The sequence below is a fragment of the Uloborus diversus genome, chromosome 3 (assembly GCF_026930045.1).
Source record: "Uloborus diversus isolate 005 chromosome 3, Udiv.v.3.1, whole genome shotgun sequence".
In the NCBI taxonomy this organism is placed as follows: Eukaryota; Metazoa; Arthropoda; class Arachnida; order Araneae; family Uloboridae; genus Uloborus; species Uloborus diversus.
In genome coordinates this window covers 147,820,851-147,844,723 of record NC_072733.1, presented here as the reverse complement: position 1 = coordinate 147,844,723, position 23,873 = coordinate 147,820,851, and the positions used below count along the sequence as shown (strand labels likewise).

The following is a 23,873-nucleotide window of genomic DNA, read 5'->3' as shown; positions in this document are numbered from 1 at the left end:
TAGTGCATTTAGTTAACAATAAATGTTATATAAGCTGAGTGAGCTTTTAAATAATTCGAGCACTTATCAGTCGTACGTTAAAAAGTAATATTTTTGTCAAATAACTTAAGAATAAGATGATTAGGGATGTTTTTTTTAAACAAGCTTGCTACCCTTGCAAAAAACTTTTTTATCATAATTAGTCAGTTTTACATAGCATTCTTTAATATTTTTATCATCAGAAAATTTTTATATTAGTTTTCCTTTTTTTCTTTGCAAACTTCATCGTAATGCGTTTAAAATGTTAGAAACACGTTTCAACACTAATATGATTAAACAGTTAATCACAATAAGCATCTTGAGGAAAAAAAAATGTGTGTTATAGCTCTTAAGTGAAATGTGTATATTTGTAATAAAACTGATAAAATCACATCCTTGTACAAAATAATTGAAACAAGAAATGAGAGTTTATTAACCAATGAACTTTTTCTGTTAATTTATGCATAAACTCCCATGCTGCCACATTTGTAATGGAGGTGAACTCGTCTACTTTAAACAACATTTGAACATGCTTTGGCTCAGTCTTTGGGCTATTCGTCTTATAAGAGAAAGGCAGGAAACGGAAGGGTAAGGTGGGGCAATTGTGATTTGGGGCAAATGTGACCAGGGTTTATTACTCCTGTGATATTATTATTTACTATATGAAATTACCTCAGTCTTATAACTTAAAATGTCTTATATAACACTCAAAAGTATTTGAGATGCATTTACATTATACTTTTTAATGGATGGAGTTTTCCTATTACATTACTTTTGAACATGGATTTCAGGTCTACAAAGGTTTTCACTAAACTTTTAATTTTTGTTCTAAAACTATAATTTTTGTACTACGCTATTTTAAATGAAGTTTTACATTAAAATTTATAATAATATAAATTTTATAACACTTATAACAGCTATTTTAAGTGAAATCACTAATGCCCCTTTAAAAATGGGACGGGGGCAATAGTGATGACAAGTGTGGGGCAAAAGTGATTCCAGTATGGCTACCAGTTGGTGTTGATTTGAGGCATGTTTTTAAACATCACTTAGATCTTTGGTTTGTAAGTTTCAAATGTACTGCTGTTATTATAAAGTATTATCTTTTATTTATTAAATTCATAAGACTTAGCCAAAGTGAAACAAGATGCTCATTTGAAGATATATTACTTCAAACTGTTACCCAACCCTTTATTAACAGCTACTAAACGTCTTCGAATAGATTTGTCAACAGCATTAGCAAGTAAATCTTATTTAGAACAACGAATAGCGGAAGAGGAAAAAAAGAAAGCATTACAGAAAGAAAAACTGGAGAAAAAGAAAGCAAAAGAATCGGAGAGGCTAGAGAAAATAAATAAAAAGAAGATTAAAGATTACAAAAGAAAAAGAAAGATGCTGTAAGACAAATTAAAAAGGAAGAACGTGAACTTAAAGCTCTAAATCTATGTAAACAGAAAAAAAAAGCTTCAAGTGTATCAAGTAGATTCTGATAGTGACGAAGTAGACGGAGACTTGGAAGAAGAACTTAACAGAGAGTTGAACAAGGACAGTGATGGTGATATATCTGTGAGTGACTTTATTATTGATGAACTAGAAGAATATGAAGAAATAGGGAAACTTGAAACTTACCCTGAGATAAAGAGTCAAAATGAAAATAGTTCTGTTGATAAAGATGATGGCAAAATTCATGGAACTCAACTAAATTTACAAGGTGATTTAAAAGATTGGACTTTAGATGAACTCAAACAACAATTGAATAAAGTTCAGTATCATGTCGAGTTAGAGAAATAGTATGCTGTATATTTCGAAAAGTGTTATTATATTGGGAGAGTTTTGTCAGAGAATAAAACTGGAACTGGATATATGTTTAAGTTTCTTCACAAGGCTGAAAACCAAACTTTCCAATGGCCAAGAAGAGATCATATCTCAGAAATTAATAAGCCATTTATATTTGCTAGTCCACTAAATATTATAGGAATTGGACCATTCACGTTGGACTCAAAAACATATGCTATGATTTCTTTAATGTACAAAAACTTAACAAATTCAAAAATGACGTTTTTGCTCTGTTTCCTTTATAAATTGTTGGTTATAACATCTTTTTTCATGCATCATTTTTAATTTTGAAAAATGTTCTAATTTGTGGGTCATAATAAAATTTAATTTCTCAAGAACCTATTGTCATATTAAAACTAAGAATGTAGCTACTTGCAGTTCAGAATGTAAATTTTTCATCACAATTACCCTGAATGATAAAGCACTAAAATAAGTACCTATAATTGGCAGTCATCACAAATGCCCCTCAAAAAGTCATTAATGCCCCAGTCCCGGGGCAAATGTGACTTTTTAGATCCTTTTTAAAAAGTAACACATTTTTAACCATAACTCAAACGTGCATCCACAAATAGTAGTCCAGGATCTGAAGGGGGTTGAGCATACATGGAAAGACTGATGCAATATTATTTCTGATTATTGTTACAGGCATGATGGTGATTATGAAACCACATGTCGTCGCCCCCCTGGGTGGTCGACAACCCCGGGGGAGGGGGGAAAGCAGTGGGGGGAGCCGTTTGCTAAAACACTCATAACTCGCGAACTATTGGAGATAAAACACTGAAAAAAGTGGCAATCGACGCAACAAAACAAGGGCTTCATAAAAGCTGGATATGATTATGGACCTATCTTTGTTGGTTTCTGAGGAAAATTTCATTTTTCGCAAACAAGCAAAATTTTTGAATAAAATGCGCAAAACAAACTTTTTTTGACCAAAATAAATTCCAAATCAAAATTGTTCGATTTTTTTTCAAATAAAGTCCTAAACATCATTATTCAGTTTGTTAAAACTGTTTAAGTACTGTTAACGCGTTGAAAAACAAAATGACAGTAGGAAGCTCGAACACTATTCGTAGTATAGTTCAGGATCTGAAGGGGGGTTTTGAGCATGCATGGAAGACCTGACGCAAAATTATTTTTGAATGTTGTTACAGGCACTATAGTGATTATGAAAACACATGTCGTCGTCCCCCCCTCGGCGGTCGACATCCCCGGGGGAGGGGGAAAGCAGTAGGGGGACGCCGTTTACTAAAACACTCATAACTCGCTAACCGTAGGAGGTAAAGCACTAAAAATGTGGCAAAAGATGCAAAAGAACAAGGGCTTGAAAAACCTAAACATGTTTATTGTTCTATCTTTGTTGGTTTATAAGTAAAATTCCTTTTTAGCAGCCATGCAAAAATTTCGAATAAAATACAAAAAGCTTTTTTTCCAAAGATAAGTTCTTTTTTTAAATTATTTAACCGTTTAGGAAATCAATAAAATCTGAAACTTCATTATTCAGTTTGTTTAAAACTACTTACTTATTACCAACGTGAGCGTTAAAAAGCGAAAAAGAAAATGCAAGCACTGCCTAAGTTAGCGCATTGAATAAAACGGCAGTATGCTAAGGATAAAAAAATAGGCTTATTATCCTTATAACGAACTATTCATTCTTCAGTTTACAAACTTATTCTAATTGCAAGGTATTCAATTATGGCTTTAATTTTGTTATATACTGCTTTAAATTTGAGAGGAACTAGAGAACCAGGCCCACAGTAGTTTCAATTCAAATATAACTTTTATTTATTTCTATTAATTTAAATTTTCAATTTTCACAAAAGAATATTGCGGGTATTGTTTTGCGGATATTGTTTCTTATAATTTACCCAACAAAGAACAATGATACGAGAAATAATATGTTCTAAATAAATATAAAAAATGAGAAGCATCTTTGAGCTTTTATGAAAACGAATATAAATATAAAATTATACACTAGAGTTCTAAAAAAAACTAATTAAATAAAATTAGTAAAATAATGCTCATCAAAAAATAATTGCAGAATATCAATATGCATACATAAAGCATTAATATATCAGAAATTCGGAAAGCTGGATCATACTCTTTTTTGTTGGCTTGTAATTGTTCTGTTGAATCGTTCTCTTCCGAGTATTTTGTAGTTTATGGGGTTTTTGCTTTAGCCTTAATAGCACAGTATTTACAGCAAGATGAATGATTAATAAAACATTTACAAGATTATTTATAGTTCTTGCCAGCGCAGGGTGGAATTAAACTCTCTGGTATCACTGGCTGCATTATAAGGTCTGGCGCTTTATTGTTTTATTTTAATTCAAGTGAAACCCAAACTTGGTTCCATCTAAAGACACTGCTAAGGTACAGGGGAATTGATTCAATAGTACAGTTGAGCAATACTTCTTAGCACATGATGGAAAGAATTGCAGGAGCATGGTAGAGAGCTGATATTATATTTATTTCTGATGGAAGTGACAAGAAATTATTGTGTGTAATGGTTGCATTCGCCAGAAATACCTATTTTCTTGACAATTTTTTTATAATACAGCTTTTAACAGTTGAAATTCTGAAGCACTCAGATATTGTTTTAATGATAACTCTAGTATACAAAAAACAGTTTCCTACTTTTTTTGGTAAAGAGAAAACATACTTTTTTGTTCCTATTTTACTTGTTGAATCGCAGTCGGAAAATGTATCAAAAGCTTGCAAAATTTTAGATGTTTTTTTCCGTAAGTGCTCCTGAAGACAGATGCCATCCTAAAGCTCTTTTCCTTTCCACAACACCAGCACATGAAATGGCAACCTCTGTCCTTTAACAAAGATTGTCAATAAGAATTCATTAGTTTCTGATCTATAAAGTATTAGTTACCTTTCCCCCTATTTTGCACTGAATCATATGGAGGAAGATAGATTCTGTTGCGTGCTTCGTCTTGGTTGGACTCGGGCATTTCAGAGAAATTTATTACTTGGCTCTCAGATGACAAGCATTGGCATTTGAAAGTAGTATTTAAGACATTATGGACCAGAGTCATTTCATCGATAACTTGAACTTTGTTCTTAAAATAGGGTGCTTCTTCTAGAGTTTTGCTGCAAGAAGTATCATTTTCAATTACAATCGCGAAATCGGACCTCTCGCTTTGTTTCAGTGAACCATTCTGATGAACCTAACCTAGCATTGGGCTTATTGTGTGGGAATGATTTTTAGATGTAACTAACATCACTTTTGAGCTAACGTTTCCCAGGTCAAATGTTTTCTTTGGTTTTCTTTTGCTGTTTTGCAGGCGCTATTGAAGAAAGACATTGCCATTGCAGGACTTCTCTGGATAAGAGACTATTCACATTTTTTTTAACGTTCCACTGAAATTTTGATGTTGCTTATGTGGCAATAGCCTCGCTCACTATGTTTCATAACTCAGGTGTTAAATCTGCAAAAGAGTTATCCCGATCATTTATCCTTTCTGTAATTACTTCGTACTTGCAAACTTGCATGTATTAATTTTTTAAAAAGTGCCATTGTGACCCATAGTAAGCAGTTTTAAGGCGTTAAAGGTTAAATAATTAAGTAATTACTTAACTGGGACATTGTTTTGATAATATTACGAAATAAAACCGCCAAAACAGGGGAGCCACAAAATTTACTTTGGTTTATGTCGAGTCTTCAAGGTACATTCCGCAAACTTTTTTTTTTTTTTTTTTTTTTTGTGAATTACCTCAAATGCTTTTTGAGCTTCCTTTTACTTCACTTTTCAACGCTTTGATAATAATTAAGTAATTATAAACAAACTGGATAGTGATACTTCAGATTTTATTGGTTCCCTGAACAGTTTAATAATTTTGATAATTTCAAAAAAAAAAAATGCGTATTTTATTCAAAATTTTTGCTTGTTTGTGAAAAATAGAATTTTACTCAGAAACTAACAAAGGATATGATCATAGTCATATTTAGCTTTTATCAAGCCCTTGTTTTGTTGCGTCGATTGCCACTTTTTTCAGTGTTTTATCTCCAATAGTTCGCGAGTTATGAGTGTTTTAGCAAACGGCTCTCCCCACTGCTTTCCCCCCCCCCGGCGTTGTCGACCACCCAGGGGGGCGACGACATGTGGTTTCATAATCACTATAGCGCCTGTGACATTAATCAGAAATAATTTTGCGTCAGATCTTCCATGCATGCTCAAAACCCCCCTTCAGATCCTGAACTATACTGCAAATCGTGTTCAAGCTTGCTACTGTCATTTTGTTTTTCAACGCGTTAGCAGTACTTAAATAGTTTTATCAAATTAAATAATGATATTTAGGACTTTATTTGAAAAAAAAAATAATTTTAATTTGGAATTTATTTTGGTCAAAAAAAGTTTGTTTTGCACATTTTATTCAAAAATTTTGCTTGTTTGCGAAAAATGAAATTTTCCTCAGGAAACCAACAAAGATAGGTCCATAATCATATCCAGCTTTTATGAAGCCCTTGTTTTGTTGCGTCGATTGCCACTTTTTTCAGTGTTTTATCTCCAATAATTCGCGAGTTATGAGTGTTTTAGCAAACGGCTCCCCCACTGCTTTCCCCCCTCCCCCGGGGTTGTCGACCACTCAGAGGGCGACGACATGTGGTTTCATAATTACCATCGTGCCTGTTCAATAATCAGAAATAATATTGCGTCAGCCTTTCCATGCATGCTCAACCCCCTTCAGATCCTGGTCTATAGCATATTATGTACATAACTATAAAGTACATCACCTGACAGTTTTTATTTTAATACTTTGCTGTAAATAGTTTTCCAGTTAAAAATAATCAAAAATCAACAATGGATTTTTCAGTCACAAATGCCCCACCTTACCCTATTTATTCTAGTAAGTTACGAACATGCTCTATTGATTTCTCGACGGAACAGCATAACGGTCAGAATATTTGTATGATTTGTTGGTTTCATTTTCAGGTAACATACTGAAAAAAATATTCGTATAAATTTTTTATCGTAATGACCCACCAGCGTATAAAAAGTAATCTGCAGTAAATGTTACTTAAAATAAAAAAAATCTATAATTGGTCAAATGTAGCAGGTTACAATGGATAAAAAATGTCTAATTAGTACCACTAGTTCGGTCGAATGCTTCTTTTTAACTTACAAACGGTACAATTATTAACTTAACGGTATAAATTTTACTATAATACTTTTAGAATTCGGAAGTGAAGAACAAAAAATTAAAATTAAACGAGCTGATGTGTGCATCTCATGACTTCCTTTTACTCCGATATAATGTCATTTTCTCATTGGCAGTTTTAATATGATTCAATAGTTTACTCTCTAAATATCACCAACAGAAGCCAAATTGAAACCAGATTTAAAAAAAAAAATACAAAATCGCCAAATTTGTCGCCAGGTTGGCGACAAAAGCTTGGCGACCAAAAGACTGGGGATATATCGCCAAGCGTCCCCCATATTATAACACCACTTGAGTTTACATCGAAATTAACAATGATTTCCCCCCAAAAACGGTCAGAAGACCCCCTTTGAAACATCCGAATGCAACCAAAAACGAAGGTGCACAACTAGACCCCACTAGGAGTATACGTATCAAATTTCAACTTTCTAGGACATTCCGTTCTTGAGTTAGGTGACATACATACACACATACGCACATACATATGTACATACAGACGTCACGAGAAAACTCGTTGTAATTAACTTGGGGATCGTCAAAATGGATATTTTGGGTGTCTGTACGTTCTTAGGCACATATCCACGTGTGGTCGGGTTGAAAAAAAAACTCAATATTCATTTGGGGGTGAGCAAAAGGGAAATTAAGACCGATTTTTGAGTGAAAATTTTTTCGCGAGTACAAAAGTTCTTTTTTTGTAAAAGGAAGTAAAAAGTCATAAACTGGTCGCACCCAACTTTTATTTTCTTCGGGTAATACACGTGACAACTGTTTTACACGGGCAGCAAAAAGTAAAGGTACTAATAATGAAACATGATGTGAGTTATAAACAAATCGTTCTTAATTAATGTGTCTGAATTTGACCAATAAGCATTTCTTTCAAAGGCCAGTCGAGTCGGTAAGAGGGTTTGAAAATGAAAAAAACTGTATAATAGCTTGAATGTAAGTTTATACCAGAATTTTTTATATTTACATATATATTTTTTTTATTTTTTTAACTGTTTGTCTGTTTTTGACAATATGCTCTGATCACTCATACGCCGGGTGAACCACCGGTCTGCAGCTTCAGAAAAGCCAAATTAAATGTTTTAACAATGTTAAATAACTGAAATTATCTACCTACACGTGAGTAAAAGCAATTTATTCAACGAAGAAAATATATTCAGATTGCATAATTCCTGCAAATCTGTACTTATATGACATGCAATACGGTAATAATTTAAAAGAGAAAAAAACATATTTTACTTGTCTTAAACTTCAGGCTTTTTCGCATGAAAATGTGTCTGATTTCAGGATGGGTCGTGAAACGTGACTTGCTGCTTTGGACCTGCTTTTCGGTTCGCAGTAACATCTACAATCCCTTTAAGAATGGTATTGGAAATTACACTTGACGTTTCCTCTACGATATCGGCTTCTGTTGTTTGGCCAAAACTTAGAGCTATCAATAGCGTGAATGCGTACGCCCGCAGAACATAAAGTCTTATGACGAAGTAAGACTTATGCTAATTTGACCAATGTAGGCCGGAGAAACTGTATTTGTTCTCACTGAGAGTTAGGGCAGATCAATTAATTTGTTTTTTGCACCAAAGTAAATTTTTACGATTTGCTTTCAACTGTCGGACAGGGTGTTTAAGAAATTATGTCATACTAGCAGTTGAAAAAAAAATAAAGTCCACGTACACCCTTCCATGCCTTCTGATGTGAAATGATCATGTTTCTTCAACTAAGAGGGGTACACTTATTTTCAAAAATCCATTAGAGTATTTTTGGAATTTAAAACTATTCGCCGAAACACATAAAAAAATTAGCATTGGCTTTAAAACTCAAAATAATCCTGCAAGAGTATAGTTCATTGCTTGACACGCCAAGCAACCATGCTTACCGTAACCCTGCTCTTCAGCTAGTGAAGTGATTTTTTTCTGCAATTTAAAATGTTTCGCCAAATAAACATTAAGAGAAAAAAAAGTTATAAAGAACAATCACAATAGAATAATACAAATGAAATTATTTACTTAGATAAGTAACTATCTTCAACTATAAGAACATAAACAAAAGTTTTAGCAATAGAGAAATCAAAACCCACTAGAAAACTCCTACAGAATCAAATTATGGAGCTAAATATCGGAAAAAATATGCAATAATTATTCTGAGTGGAAAATAGTAACAGTATTACGTGCAATTTTAGTTTGGTATGTAACATCAGTAACAAGAATAAGAAAAAATAAAATAAATGAAGTGTATCAACTGTACCCGGTCTCCTCAATAAGTTTTCGAAACAGTTTAGATATTCATAATTAATATTTTACTATAATGAATATATAAATTTATTGTTAATTGCTTTTATTAAAGTTTTTTTACTGCACACCTGTCAACAATTTAGTTTCGAAGAATAGTTGAATTAAAATATACTTTTTTAAAATTTCATGTAACTAAAAACTTCAACTGAAATCAATTTATATATGCATTATCATATTCCGTACGAAGATAAAAAGGTTAAAACGCCATATTTCTTCCCCCTTAACTTTTTTGATTCTGATATTAACACACGGAGTCTGGTCTGTATGTTATGATCAATAAATGCAAAACAATGTGTATAACACCAACAAATAAGCCTACATATCGTCGCCCCAGAGCAACAGTAGAATATCTTAGTGTTATTCCTGGAATAAGATGTCTTAGTGTTGCTCTGAGGGGAAGATATGGAATTTAAGCTCAATTAATGAAACAAAAATGCTTTCCGCTGATAAAAAGGTTTTTAAAAAAAAATCACTTTAACCATAATTGAAAAATAACCATATTTTTGTTCCTCCTCCAATACACCTCGTAAAAAAATTTAATAATGGATCAAACACCAGATTATAATAATAAGTACGGATTTATAGTTGTAGTAAAGAAAAACCTCTTAAATTCAATACAAAATATTTAATGCACAATTGCAGGATTGATTTTTCAACCATCGGAACAAGCGTCTCACAAGATTTTTTGTTCCTGGTCTTGGAGCACATTTCGTGTTGCCGCAAAATGCGTTGAGGGCAAAGAACTTATTTTTTTTCGCAAAGCACCTATATAAACTTTTTAAGGGCCGTGGTGGCCTGATCGGTAAGGCATTGGACTTGGGGCCGGAGGGTCCCGGGTTCGATCCTCGCTGGTCGAAGATCCACCGTCATCATTAATGGTGACTGGGCGACGATAAATATGCTCATGGTCACAATGTCCTCCAAGTGAAACGAGACCTCTGGGGGTGCCAGACCAGAAAGTTATTCGGCCTCTGATCTGGTTCAAAATTATCGAACTGTCCGTAGATGGTGCTGCCATCTATCGTGTTGTCTGAGCCAAAAAACGGACTCCCACCTAGAAATAGGCGCTCGATTAAACGGAAGCCATAACTCCTCTGCCTTAAATCGAGTAGCGTTGCTACTCGGGCTCGAGTTCCCGAGTGGCATATGTAACAACAACAAACTTTTTAAAAAAATCCACAACAAATAGTAAAGGCTATTGAAACATATGGACATTTTTGCTTTAAGAAATTGAAAATACGTTTTAAATATAACATAAAAGATGTTCACATCTGCACCTCCCCCCCCCCCTTTTATCGGATTTCTCTGGCTCACATTATTGAATTTGCTACCCAATCTCACGAAAAAATATTTAGTCGTTTTCTTAAGGTACAAGCATTTTTTCCTGAATTGAATTTTTCTTCTTGTTTCAGTTTACTGCTGAAAAATATGGATATGCGTTAACACTTGAATGAACACGTTCATTAATTTTTTTAAACATTTTATGCAATTTGTAATAAACACATCGGATCTGTTTTTGAAAATGTGTGCTTCAGATAAAAGATTCGAATAAACTGTGCATATTCTCACAAAAGTTTTAACTTTATCATTCTGTTTGTTGGGCCTAAGGCGATTGTATTTGCATAATAACTCATACTTGCCATTGTATAAACTCATACTGTTAAAGAAAAGTCGTAATCAGCATTTTTATAAAGCATGGAAGGAAAATAAGATTTTTGGAAAATGTTGAGCTGTACATAATAAATTATTTTGCAACCAGAGTAAACAAATCGATGAATGTTGTTTTTGTCAAAGGCATTTTTTTCAACCTTTCTTTCTACTTGCGGCTTTAAAAATTCGTTCATTACACATAATAAAAACTTTCTTTCTGAGTCCAAAATTTATTTTTGATTTTCTTTTCTTTTCAGGTGACTCAATCAAAATATCAAAGAGACTTTTAAGAAGATATGGTCACATAGAAGACAAATTTAATATTTCCTAATAAACGAACGCAAATAATAAAATGTATTTATTAGTTAGCTTTGATTTTTGTACATTATCTAAATGCACATTTATTAAACATATTTTTACACATTTATCTTTTATTGCACAGTTTTGACAACACCTAGAACTAACACAATAACAAAACTATGCATAAGTTCTATGTTTATTGTGTATACTTCTTACTGTATTTTCTACTAGTAAAAATTCATTGAAATTTTACTAGTGGCAAAGCAAAATTTACAGTGCATCTTGGGATGAAACAACAGTTTTAATTATTATTTATTTCTTTTTTGACTGATCATTAAAGAAATTTGTGTTTTGCTTCCTTAAAAACATTTATTATTTTTACATACAATGTTTTGACGCCTTGAAAAGATTGATTTTCAACACCTTCAGTGCAGATAAATTGTCCCTATGCCATCAATACTGATCAGACACACAAAATGCAAAAAGAACTATTAAAGAGCAAAAACCGTTTTGTATCACGTGACATCACGAGTTTATCAATTAACATGTTACACAGTCAATATAAAAAAGGTGAAATCAGTATTCATAGAAAAAAAATCACTTTTTCAGTCACATGATTATTATTTTTTTTTTTTTTCAAAAAAGTCTAAAAACGTTTTTTTAGCTGTTTAAGGGATAGTGAAACTGGTCACTGACTCTGTAACCAAGTATGCAGATTAGAAGCAATAGGGGAAACTCGGCTAAAGTGGATACCCCGGGCAAAGCGAATTTTGCCTATAACTCCCAAATAATTAGTTGGCCGGCAGCCGCGTTGTCATGGAAACTGTCGCCTGTTGCCGCTCCGTGTGCGGCTAACACGTCGGGGCGAGTTCGCGTCACGCGACGCCAGTGACCGAACAAAGTATGTTTTGGGGCAAACAATATTAGTTTACAGAGGTTAGTGTTTCATTCATAACTTTAATACTTTTTGTTGCAAGTTCTTTGTTATGAGTAGGATTTGATGTACGATTATATAGCTTTCAACTATCCGTAGACGACAAGTTTAGACTGCTCTGTTTTTTTTAGTAATTTTTAGTAACCTCAAAAATGTACCTGTAGGGCAAAGCGGATTGGACAAAGTGGATACCATATTCACTATGCCCGGTCATGACAAACCACTTCATCCGAACCTGGAAGTCTTTCAATTTTAAGATCTCAAGACAATGCTATCATTGAAGACCATCTTTATATTCCCTTGGGATCTGAAACAACAGAATAAGTCCAAGGCAATGATGTTCCCACCGCTTCACCCAAACCTAGATGTTCTAAGAACTACTACAGTCTTTCGGTTTTACAACCTATTCCTCAGACTGTTAAACCAATAACAACACGAAAACGAAAGCTACACAGATCTACACTCCTGACAAGTACTCCAGTAAAGGACAATCAGCAAAAAAAAAATTTAAAAATAAAGAAAAAAAACTGTCATGAAGTAACTAGATGACGTTTCGACTAAAGCTTCTCAGAAGACCACTACCAAAAACACTAAATCAAAAATCTCTGCTACAAAACATAGGACTGCATTTGATGATGTAAGGTGCATTTTCTGTGATGAAATGGTCATTGAAGAAGATAATCAGCCAAAGGAAAACTGGATACAATGTCGTATTTGTACTCAATGGTGTCATAAAGAGTATTCAGCATTCGAAAATGGAAATGATTTTGTTTGTGATAACTGCAATGATTAGCATTGTGACAGAAAAATGTTTTTTTTTTAATTTTTTTTTTTAATATGCTCCTAAACTTTGGATGTCGACTATTTTTTAGTTTAATTTGTTTGTTATAATAAATTCTGCAATAATTAGTACTGCAGAAAAATGTTTTTTGATATGAGCCTGTAATTTTCGATGTTTATTTTATTTTAAAGTTCAATTTCTTTGTTTGTAATAAAAATAATAATTAGCATTTTAGGAATAAAATGTTTTCTGGATATGTTCCTTTAATTTTCGACGGTTATTTTATTTTTAATGTTTAGTTTCATGACAAATAATGTTGTTGTTCGCTTTGCCCTAGTACCGAATCCACTTTACCCGGGGTGTAGGGCAAAGGGGATATTCATGCCATTGTTGAAAACTGGCCTTATATCTAATAGTGTAATTAATATTAAGGACAACTGTTATTGCATTACGTAAGTTCATTAAACCGAATTACTGATTATAAACATTTGTTTCAATTTCCAAAGTTATAACTAAACGACAATAATAAGGAAAAGTTAAAGGTATTCACGTTGCCCGGGTTTCCCCTACATTGATATGCAAGAATGATTTTACACTTGCTATTATCAATACTTAAACGTCCCTGTGCAAAGCTCAGGTTGTGTAATGGATTTTAAATTCGGCAAATTAACAGACAGAAAGGTATTTAAGGATCTGGCAAGAAATGGATTTTACTAAATATATTGCTCGACATTGAAAATGCAACACCAAGGAGTGTTCAGAAATATATGCATATTTTAGAGTAGACGTACATCACTGAGTTATGTAAATGATGTGAAATCCGCAGCTCTCCGACGCACATGAAGTAAGATATAAGGGAAGGAACTTGCAGAATGGGCAATATTCGTGTCGTTATTTCTGACTGGAGAATTATCGAAGAAATTTTGCTTTTGTCTTGGAGGATACGTGTAACAAGAGAGAATGCCAGGCCGCCGTCAACGAAGGTACTTCCAGCAGATAGTCGATTTTACGAGGGGTATGGTGATTGGACTGAGAAGAGGAGGTTGGTCCGCACGTCAAATCGCAGCTGATACCCACGTGGATCCGAGCACAGTGCATCGGCTGTGCCGAAGATGGTTTGAACAACGAAATGTGGCAAGATTAAGGGGTGCAGGAACAGCCAGAGTGACGTCAGAACGCGTGGATCGACGCATCCATCGACAAGCTGTAGCAGACTCACAAGTCACTTGTTTCTCGATTCTGCAGCAGGAGCAAGATACCCTGAATGTTCCCGTGTTAACCAGAACCATTTCCCGTCGTTTGGTCGCACGTGGTCTGCAAGACGGAATTCGCTAAGAAGACTACCACAACACCACAACATAGACAGCAACGTTTAGTATGGTGCCGGGCTAGAGCGACGTGGTTGACAAAATGGCGAAATGTCGTGTTCTCAGATGAATCCCGCTTCTGTTTATCCAGTGATAGTCGCTGCATAAGTGTGGGGCGTCGACGTGGAGACAGATCTAATCCGGCAGTAACTGTAGAACGTCCCATCGTACGACAACGTGGCATAATGGTTTGGGGCGCAATTGCGTACAATTCTATATCACCTCTAGTTCGTATTCAGGGCACTATGAAGGCCAAACGATACTTATATAATGTGCTGCGGCCGGTGGCAATCAATTACCTTCATGGGCTATCTAATGCAAATTTTCAGGAGGAAAACGCCCGACCACACAGTAATCGCATCTGCCAACATGCTCTCCAACGCACACAGATGCTTCTCTGGCCACCATTTTCTCCTGACCTGTCACCAATCAAACATGTGTGGGATGTGATTGGAAGCCGTTTGCAGACTCTGTCCCTGCCTCGAACTGGGGCAAATGGTTGAAAGGGAATAGAGAGCCATCCCTCTATACACCATCCGCACCCTTATTGACTCTATGCCTAGACGCGTTTCTTCGTGTATCGCTGTCCGCGGTGGTCCTACATCCTACTGAACCGAAGCCGTTCTCGCTCTGTATTCTGCCTATCATTTTGAAATTAAGATCATTTATTATTCCTTGCTGTCTCTGTCTTTTTTCCAAATGTCATCACTTTCTGACCACTCTTTCTTGGTGTTGCATTTTCAATGTCGAGCAGTGTATTTGCGATCAAGAATGTAAAGCTAAGTCATATTCAACTTCAACCCTTAATCTAAAAGTAAAAATTTGTTTAAATTATAAGTAGTAATCGTTTATGTAAATATATCGCAAATATCGAACTGAAAATCCCTCTTAGTTAAGTGGGTGGGAAAGTGAGGATTATAAAAACATGCATCCACAAATCCACATCTACATGGTAGTTTGTGGGTTGTTAATGCAGGGGTGCCCCTACCATAACAGCAAATGCGCACCTCCCCCCTAAATATCTCGAAGACTCTTCCCAAAAGCAAGAGCCCCCCAAAAAGGAGAAAATTACCCCTGAAACGCGCCCCCTCCTAAAAATTTCAACGGCGCAGTCTGTGCCATGACCCCCATTCCTATGTAAGCACCAAAGGTTAATTGGTTAATGTACTTAATGATAGTTGCCCTACAAGTAAAGAGATAGACGAGCCACACATTATATGACAAGTGTAAAACTGGACTTTAAGAAACTACTGCAATGTACAAAAAAGGATTAAAGTGTCAAACTTTTGTTTAGTTTACCGACTTTACTGATTGTGCTCAACATAAAAAATGTAAAAGAAGACAAATCGTTTTAAAGATGGGTCATTGAGAAATTTTTTCACTCACATTTTGGATTGCTTTAAAATTTGGCTCATCGAATGAACCCTTCAAGTCCAAATTTTTAGATTTTTATCTCTTTTATTTTTTTATTCATGAGACTGATTTTTAGAAAAACCCTCTTTTTTTCATGGATGCATGAACATAAAATGGACGATAACTCAGCACCACATGCAGATAGAAAGATTTTGTAAAAAGCATTTCAAAGTTCGTTAGATGTTGCTTGTTATGATATATAACATGACTAATTTTACAAAAAAAAATTATATTAAAAAAAATTAAATTTAAATTTAAAATTTAAATTTCTCAGAAAACATGTAATGAATTTTTTATAAAAATCCTAAAAAATTATGTGTATTTTATCTTTATTTGTGCAACATTTCAAGTTGGGATCTCAATGGAATCATATTTTTACGAATTTTTGAATAAAATTTGATTTAAGAAATAATGATATTTTTCAGATTATATTTAGTTAAATATGGAATTCTCTTACTAGTGATGGTCAAATGAGTAGTAAGTAAACATGACTATGCTTGAAATGAACTGCAATGAACTTGTAGATTGGCAAGCCCCCCCCCCCCTTGCACCACCACTTTTTTTTTTCTTTTTTTTTTTTAGTTTTCAAAATAAATAAATAAATAAATAAAAAAACAAATAACAGTATACTTATTAAAAGGTGGTAAATGTTCTTCTTTGAAACAAGACAAAGTATATCCCCCCTCCTTCCCACGCACCCAAACATATGATTTACACTATAATTGTATCACGCCTTACTTGGGGATTGAATTGAAAATTATTTTTACCCCATATGTTTTCTTCTTTTTAGTCTGGGCGCCAAATGCTCAAAAAAAGGGTAACCTTGTTTTGAGGTATGAATAAAAATTTTTCACTGTTTTTGAATGCTTATGTTGTGTAGATTTTATATCCGGTTGATGCCACTCTGCCAGATTTGAGCAATTTGAGTAATTCAAGATGGTGTCCAAGATGGCGCTCAAAAAGGTGAAAATTTAGTTTTGGAGCGATTTTATCATGTGATACATCTTTTTATATGTTTTTTAGGTCGAGGAATCAGAATACAACGTCATTTTTGGTGAAAAATGCATGCAAGCGTGTTGATGTCAAGAAACTATGTTTCAAGTGTTAACATTAAGGATTAGGTTCTAAAGTTGCAGTTCAAAAGATAGTACTGAAGTTGATATAAAAAAGATATATGTGATATTGTTACCTGAGCTCAAGGTTACATAGTTGTAAAGTACAAATCCAGCTGAAATTCTTCTTCAGAGTCACTTTCATTTACAATGCGAGCTATATTGGTATTTGGATTGCAGCACCTTTCCCCTTCATGTAAGCATTGACACATTATACTACATGAAATATTATTTGCCCTACAGCTACATCTCATAGTTATGCAGGATTGTTCAGATCGGCATGAACACTTCGTCATTGCTATAATGTAGTCTGGAGCAATTGGAGTATTTTGTGGAATGGCAATGGGAAAAAAACTCTTTGTTGATTTCATCTTTTTGCCAACCAAATGATGTTGGATCTGGGTGAAGAAATAACGGACTGTTTGCAGATAACCACAAAATAGTTTGAAAGTGAACCCGTTTTACATTTTCGGCAAAGCAGTCCTTAGTGGGTGGTAATGAAGCAAATGAAGTAGCTCGTAGCTGTGCTTGACCATTTTTTTTTTTTTTTTGCCCAAAGAGAAATTCTTACTTCTATCATATCCGTAGCACCTTCAACACCATAACAAGAAGCAATAAATGCTGTGCATTCTTTAATTACCTCTGTCATACAACTCTGTTTATGACCCAATTTTCGTAACTGTTTACCAGCCTGAAGACACTTCAGAACTATTTTCTTTCCTATCCCATAGAATGGAGCAACAGAATCACAGCCAGACAGGGCATGAGCAGCCGGCAAACTTAAAATTATATCCTTGTATTTTGAAACTGTTTCTTTGATGTCTACTGATGCCCTTCCTGGTTTTAACGATACCACACAGACTTCATTTTTCATACCTAATCGATGGTAGGAGTATAACAGTCACACGAATACATCAGTGTCGTCACATATAACATGAACAGTTTAATTTTCTTTCATTTTACTTTCAGATGCTAGCTGCTGGATCATTATAATAACTGCTTCTTCGTGTTTTGTTTTTAAATCAGTTCTCTGACTGAGGTTGCCCCTATGTACTTGAAATGGCTTAGTATTTTGTCCAGTAACAACCAAACAGTTCTCAATTGGGACATTACAAACATTTGTAGAAATGAAGTTACATAAAAGATGTATATCAATTGACGCTTGGAGTTGTAATTGGACAGCGTTATATTTTGTGGGGGAAGTGGTGTCGTTTCAGTTAGCACTAACTTCCTTCATACTTTCTTCCCACGACTGGCTCTTGTTGCACTCTTGATGCTGTAGTCATAGCATCTGTCAAATACCAGGTGGACATGAGCATCTTTCAACATGTCAGTGATTTTTTTCAAGAAAATTTTTCAGGAAATCATACACAGACCCTCCTAAAGGCCAATGCACAACCCACTGTAAAGCACAACCGTCAACGATTATTAGTGTCAGTGGCTTACTTCTACTAGATTGCGACACACTCATAATGTTCATTAAAGTAGACATACCAACAACCTCTCTCATGTTTCCATCGTCTTTAAACATAGATGGAGTAACAGAAGAAAGTTCGTATGTTAAGATATCAGTCATTTTTATACCTCTGCTTGGAGAGCAATGATTTTGGAATAAAAAAGAGAAGCGTCCACCTGTAACACGGTTGGAAGTTTGCCACTCTCTTTATCCTCATCCATGCGTATAATTTTTTTTTTTTTTTTTGACTGACATGAAATCCACTTGAGACACTTTTCTTGAAAATTATGTACTGCTATCTTAGCCATTTCATAAGCTTTGTCCACATTAACTGATTTAGTTGCTGCAATTTTTCCAGATACAATGTTTACCAGTCCTTGAGGATGCTCTGATGGATTTAAAGGCTGTATACACAATTCCAGTTTTCTCCTTAACTTCTCCCTATGTACAACATCACGACTGATTCTTCTGTTACTTTCTTATTTGTGTAAAGGCAATTTTTCAGAACCCTTTTGTTCCCTCAAGTCAACCCTTGAAAATTGGAAAGCAGAACAGTCTATGAATTTCCCCGTTTTTACAGTAACTCTCTTCATTATCTTGGCATCGATTTCACACAATATATGGATAAATTTTGAATTCTGTAAAACGCAAAACATTTTCCATTGAGAATAAGGTTAGAATTATCAAATATATTGAAGATGGCAGCAGTCAGTCGGAAACTATACAAGAAAATAGGGTCTGGTGGGGTAAAGTGGTCATAAAATCGTAGGTTTTTAACTTTGGTGGATAATAAATACAACAAATTATTTACACACTTCAACTTTTTTTGATGATATTTTACATTGCATTATTAAAGAACACAGTACATTGAAGTTTAGAAAAAAAATATTGATTTAATTAGTTTTACAACACTTTCTTTTCCCTTTGTATTTATGACCACTTTACCCCATGGGATGGGGGAAAGTGGTCATAGCATGGGGTAAAGTGGTCATAGTTAAAAATAAATGCAAAACCATATTAAATAACCATAATATTTGTATATTTCAGTTATTTTTATGGTTACAAGTATTTGCACTAATATATGTGTGTATACACGAGTATATACGTGTCGCGTAAACATGAGTAAACACGTTCATATATGAGTAGATACATGTATACATCAGATACATGCATGCACGTGCCTACTCAAGTATATACGTGTATACACGAGTATATAAGCATGTATATGTGATTACCTAAAGGAGTGTTGACGTATCTACACGAGTATATATGTGTCATGTTTATATACGCGCTACGTGTATATACGCTTATAAACGAACATCATATGCATGTATGCACTTGTATCTCGAGTATACACGTGCATATCTGAATATATACGTGTATAGTAGACGTATATACGCATATATATACAGGTGTACATGTGGGTACATACACAAGTGTACATAAATGTATATACGGGTATACACGAGTTAATTCGTGGATGCATCCAGTGCGTGTTTGTACGTATCTACTCACGTATATACATGTATCTATAGAATTATATACGTATATATACGTGTAAAAAAAGTTATATACCTGAAAAGACCAATATACGTACATTTACGTGTATACACCAGTACATATATGTATACACGAGTATATAGGCTTATATACATATATGCCTACAGAGTGAATCCAAGCTCTGGAGCAAAAATCTAAGGAGTGTGAGAGGGGAGGATAAAATGCAAAGAATAATAAGGAGCTTATGGTCGCTGACGCACTACATGCACACAAAGCCAGAAACTGATGGATGCAAAACAGGTCACAATTTTTTTACACACAGATGATTTTACTCAAAATTTTTGTTTTAAAGCAATATTTAGAGCACTTGTTAAAAGTTACGGCCCGTAGTAGTTCTAATACACGCATCGCAACAAAGGCGCAGCGATGGATGAAAGTTTTTCAAGAGTCTCGTTATTAAAACAGAGAGGTCTTTGTGATTACGACGCTTGTATTACAGCTGCAGGCTGCAGATTTCTTCAATCGCTTTAAAACTTTCTTACGACTTAAAATGTTGTGTAGAATTGCCTTAGTGTAACAAATTCGTAACCTGTTTTGCATCCATCAGTCTTTGACTTTGCGTGCATGTAGTGCGTCAGCATTGTGTTTGTGACCATATGTTCCTTATCATTCTTACTTCTTATCCTCCCCTCTACACCTTTTAAAAATTTTCCCAAGAGTTTAAACTCACCCTGTATACTTGTATCTCATCAAAAACAACCCTGTTGTAAAAATTTCCCCACCAAGAAAACCTTTAACTTTTCCGCACAAAAAAGAAAACCTGCATCCTAAACCCAAAAACCCTCAGCCATAAAAAGTTATGATATCTAGTTTGTTCGCGAGGTATCTGCCAAACTATCATCCTCCCTCTTCTCCTTTTTCATCACAGCTACTTCCATTAGAACCTCCTCCCACCTTCAACTCCTCAGAAATATGGACAGATCTTTTAAATTGTTTATCTTGTTTGGCGGGAAGCTTTTTGCTCACCAAGCAACCACTTCACTTTGAAAAGCTTCCCGCCAAACAAGATAAACAATTTAAAAGATCTATCCATATTTCTGAGGAGTTGAAGGTGGGAGGAGGTTCTAATGGAAGTAGCTGTGATGAAAAAGGAGAAGAGGGAAGATGATAGTTTGGCAGATACTTGGCGGGCAAACTAGATATCATAACTTTTTATGGCTGAGGGTTTTTGGGTTTAGGATGCAGGTTTTCTTTTTTGTGCGGAAATGTTAAAGGTTTTCTTGGCGGGGAAATTTTTACAACAGGGTTTTTTTTGATGAGATATCACATCTTTTTGCATTGATATTATTACTTTGTCTGTATTTTTAGAATTGAGAACTTCAAGTCAGAAAAATTTCAATTGAAACAACGCTGTTTTGTGTTTTTAAGGAACAATAATAGCTAGCCTAATTTTACGTCAAGTTATTTTCTGACTATTAAGATTCTATGTTCATTTTGCGTGAATTAAACGGTTTAAATTTTATTGCAATTCTTTTATCCTCTCTGTTGCAAAGAAAACTTCTTGGATAATAAAATACTATATTTTAAATTATATTGTTTTCGAGTGTTTTACAACTTCGCAATAAGTTCTACTACAGTTTCTTTATTTGACAGATTATTCAACATTTTCATGAATGTTTCTTTAAATGTTTTACAGCTTGAGGGCTATTTTAATCTAGCTTTTCACTTTCTTGTTTACATACATTTTTTCTTAAATCGTGGATTATTTTACGTTTTATGGGATAATTTTAATTGTTTGGTGATTTATCTTTTTCTTGATAGAAGTCTTTGTCTTGTTTAATACCTAGTTTTGTTTAAAAGTTCATTTAAAAAACAAAATAACGCATGTTATCACCAAGCAAAAAAAAAAAAAAAAAACTAATCCATTAAATATTTTAAATTTGAATGTGTCCCGAAGATCTATACAACTTTTCTCGATGTCAAATCGCGGATATCCCAAATTTGCCATAGTGAATGCGCATGTTGCGCGTGGACTAAGCTCATTAAAAGTCTTGCGCAAATTGCAAAAAAATTTTCAGCTAACAAATTACTGCAAAGCACGGATATCCACACACGTATTTCATATATTTTCAATTCATTATGTGTTGTTTGTGAAAAATCCCTTAATTTAGAAAATAAGCAAACCAATAAAAAAGTGCTATTTTTCGCTTTCAATTAAAAAGTTATATGTGCCGTATTCATATGCGTACAGTTTCATATAATTTGTCACGTAAAAAATTGTAATGGTTTAAACCGCAGTTTCGCGCCGACATTTAAAATTTCTTCCCTCCATAAATATATAAAAACTGAAAAACAGGGTGAAGGAAATTTAGTATCGGCAAAACTTGGGGGGGGGGGGGGGGGACAGCATTTTAATCTCATTCATTAATTTGTTTCTCCGCTTAAGTATAAACAAACAACATAGAATCTGAAAACAAAAAGCCCAATGAGCTAAGTCTGCGCGCATGCGCAGTCGCTGTGGCAAATTTGTGATATCCGTGATTTAACGTATAGTTGCAACTGTTGGATATGTTTTAGTCTTGATTGAATTTCATTTCCTAAGACAACTTTGGAATAACTGTTAGATCTGTTCTAACCTTGCAATTGCAGTCCAAGATAAACAAACCCTATGAGCTGAGAGTAAGTACATATTAAATTTAGGGAAAATTAGTGATTTTTCAAACTTCAATTACTCCGGTCCATGATGTCCCTGGGGGTTGAATTTTTGTATATGTACTCAATGGCCCCCCAAGAATATGTATACAAAAAAATCATTACCGTAGTCCCCCGAGGGGGACTGTGATAGAACCGCGGGAAGGTACAATTTGGGGGGTAAAATAGAGGGGGGGAAGGGGAGAGGGGTCAAATGGCACAAAAGACACATCAGTAGGGCACAAGGAATGTGTGTGCGAAATTTCAGCTTGATTCCTTTTTTCGTCTGGGCTGTAGCCCTGTCAAAGAAAGCGAAAACTTTTTTGAAGAGCGATTTTATAACTTTAATACCTCCTCCTCCTGATGGTCCAGGGGATTGTATTTTGGTTTACGGCGTCAGGGGACCACTAGAGATTGAGTGTACCCAAACTCCGGGGGTCTTCATGGGGCTGAGATACAGAGGGGTGAAAAACCCAAAAAAACCCCAACTTGTTCTGTCGTGTAATCTTGGTCTTGGTCGCTTTTATTTCCTTTCGTCTTTGGCGGTGGATTTGCTTCTGTTGGCTGCTGACGTTTGGTTTCCTTGGCGGGGCGGGACGCTCCCGCGTCCTGTGGTATCATATGCTTCTATGTAAGTGTCTACTCGAGTACGTACGTGTATATACGTGTCTACCTGAGTATATAAGTGTTCGTATACATACGAGTAAAAGCAAGTATGTACGTGTATAGTCGAATGTATATCTGCATAGATAAAAAATACCTATATCGCAGATACCCATATACGTATTTATTGATGCATTTATGTGAATACGTTTATGTACGCGCCTACACGAGTATATGCGTATGCATACGTATATACTGGTATATTTAACCCTACTTACGGTAAGAACAATACATATTAAGTGAAATTAATATTTAATTTATATCTGCCTTATACTTAACTATTAAGTGACATTAGAAGAACAATATTCGTTAAGCCTAATATTATGACCACTTTACCCCATCTTACTGAAATTGTTCCAAAAAATTATCTAAAATATATTCAGCTAACTGCTAATGAGCAAGCGATCTTAAGACATGTAGGAAGCTTCCTGTGCCGTCAATCTGTTCATAATTCTAACAAACAAAATTTGCCAAAGAAGTTAAAAGAGGTGTTTAGATTTTTAAAATTTTCATGTTTACACAAAATATTTTTTTTTAACCAAATAAAATTTTGCCAGTTTTGAAATTTTGTATTCAAAATGTATTTTCTAACTCACCGAACCTGAAATAAAATTTTCACATTCATTCGAACATTTATTTCCAAGCTATAGTCATTTATTTGAAGTATGACCACTTTACCCTATTGACCACTT

General features: G+C 34.5%; 1 protein-coding gene across 1 annotated transcript in view; it reads left to right on the top strand.

Annotated features, from left to right (window-relative positions):
• Nucleotides 1-11,357, top strand: part of LOC129218278 (alpha-N-acetylglucosaminidase-like) — a 102,810-nt gene extending 91,453 nt beyond the window's left edge. The window contains exon 21 of the mRNA XM_054852509.1: nucleotides 11,222-11,357. The gene's annotated coding sequence lies outside the window, so the exon portion shown is untranslated. The remainder of the gene's footprint in view (nucleotides 1-11,221) is intronic.
• Nucleotides 11,358-23,873: the final 12,516 nt, after the last annotated feature.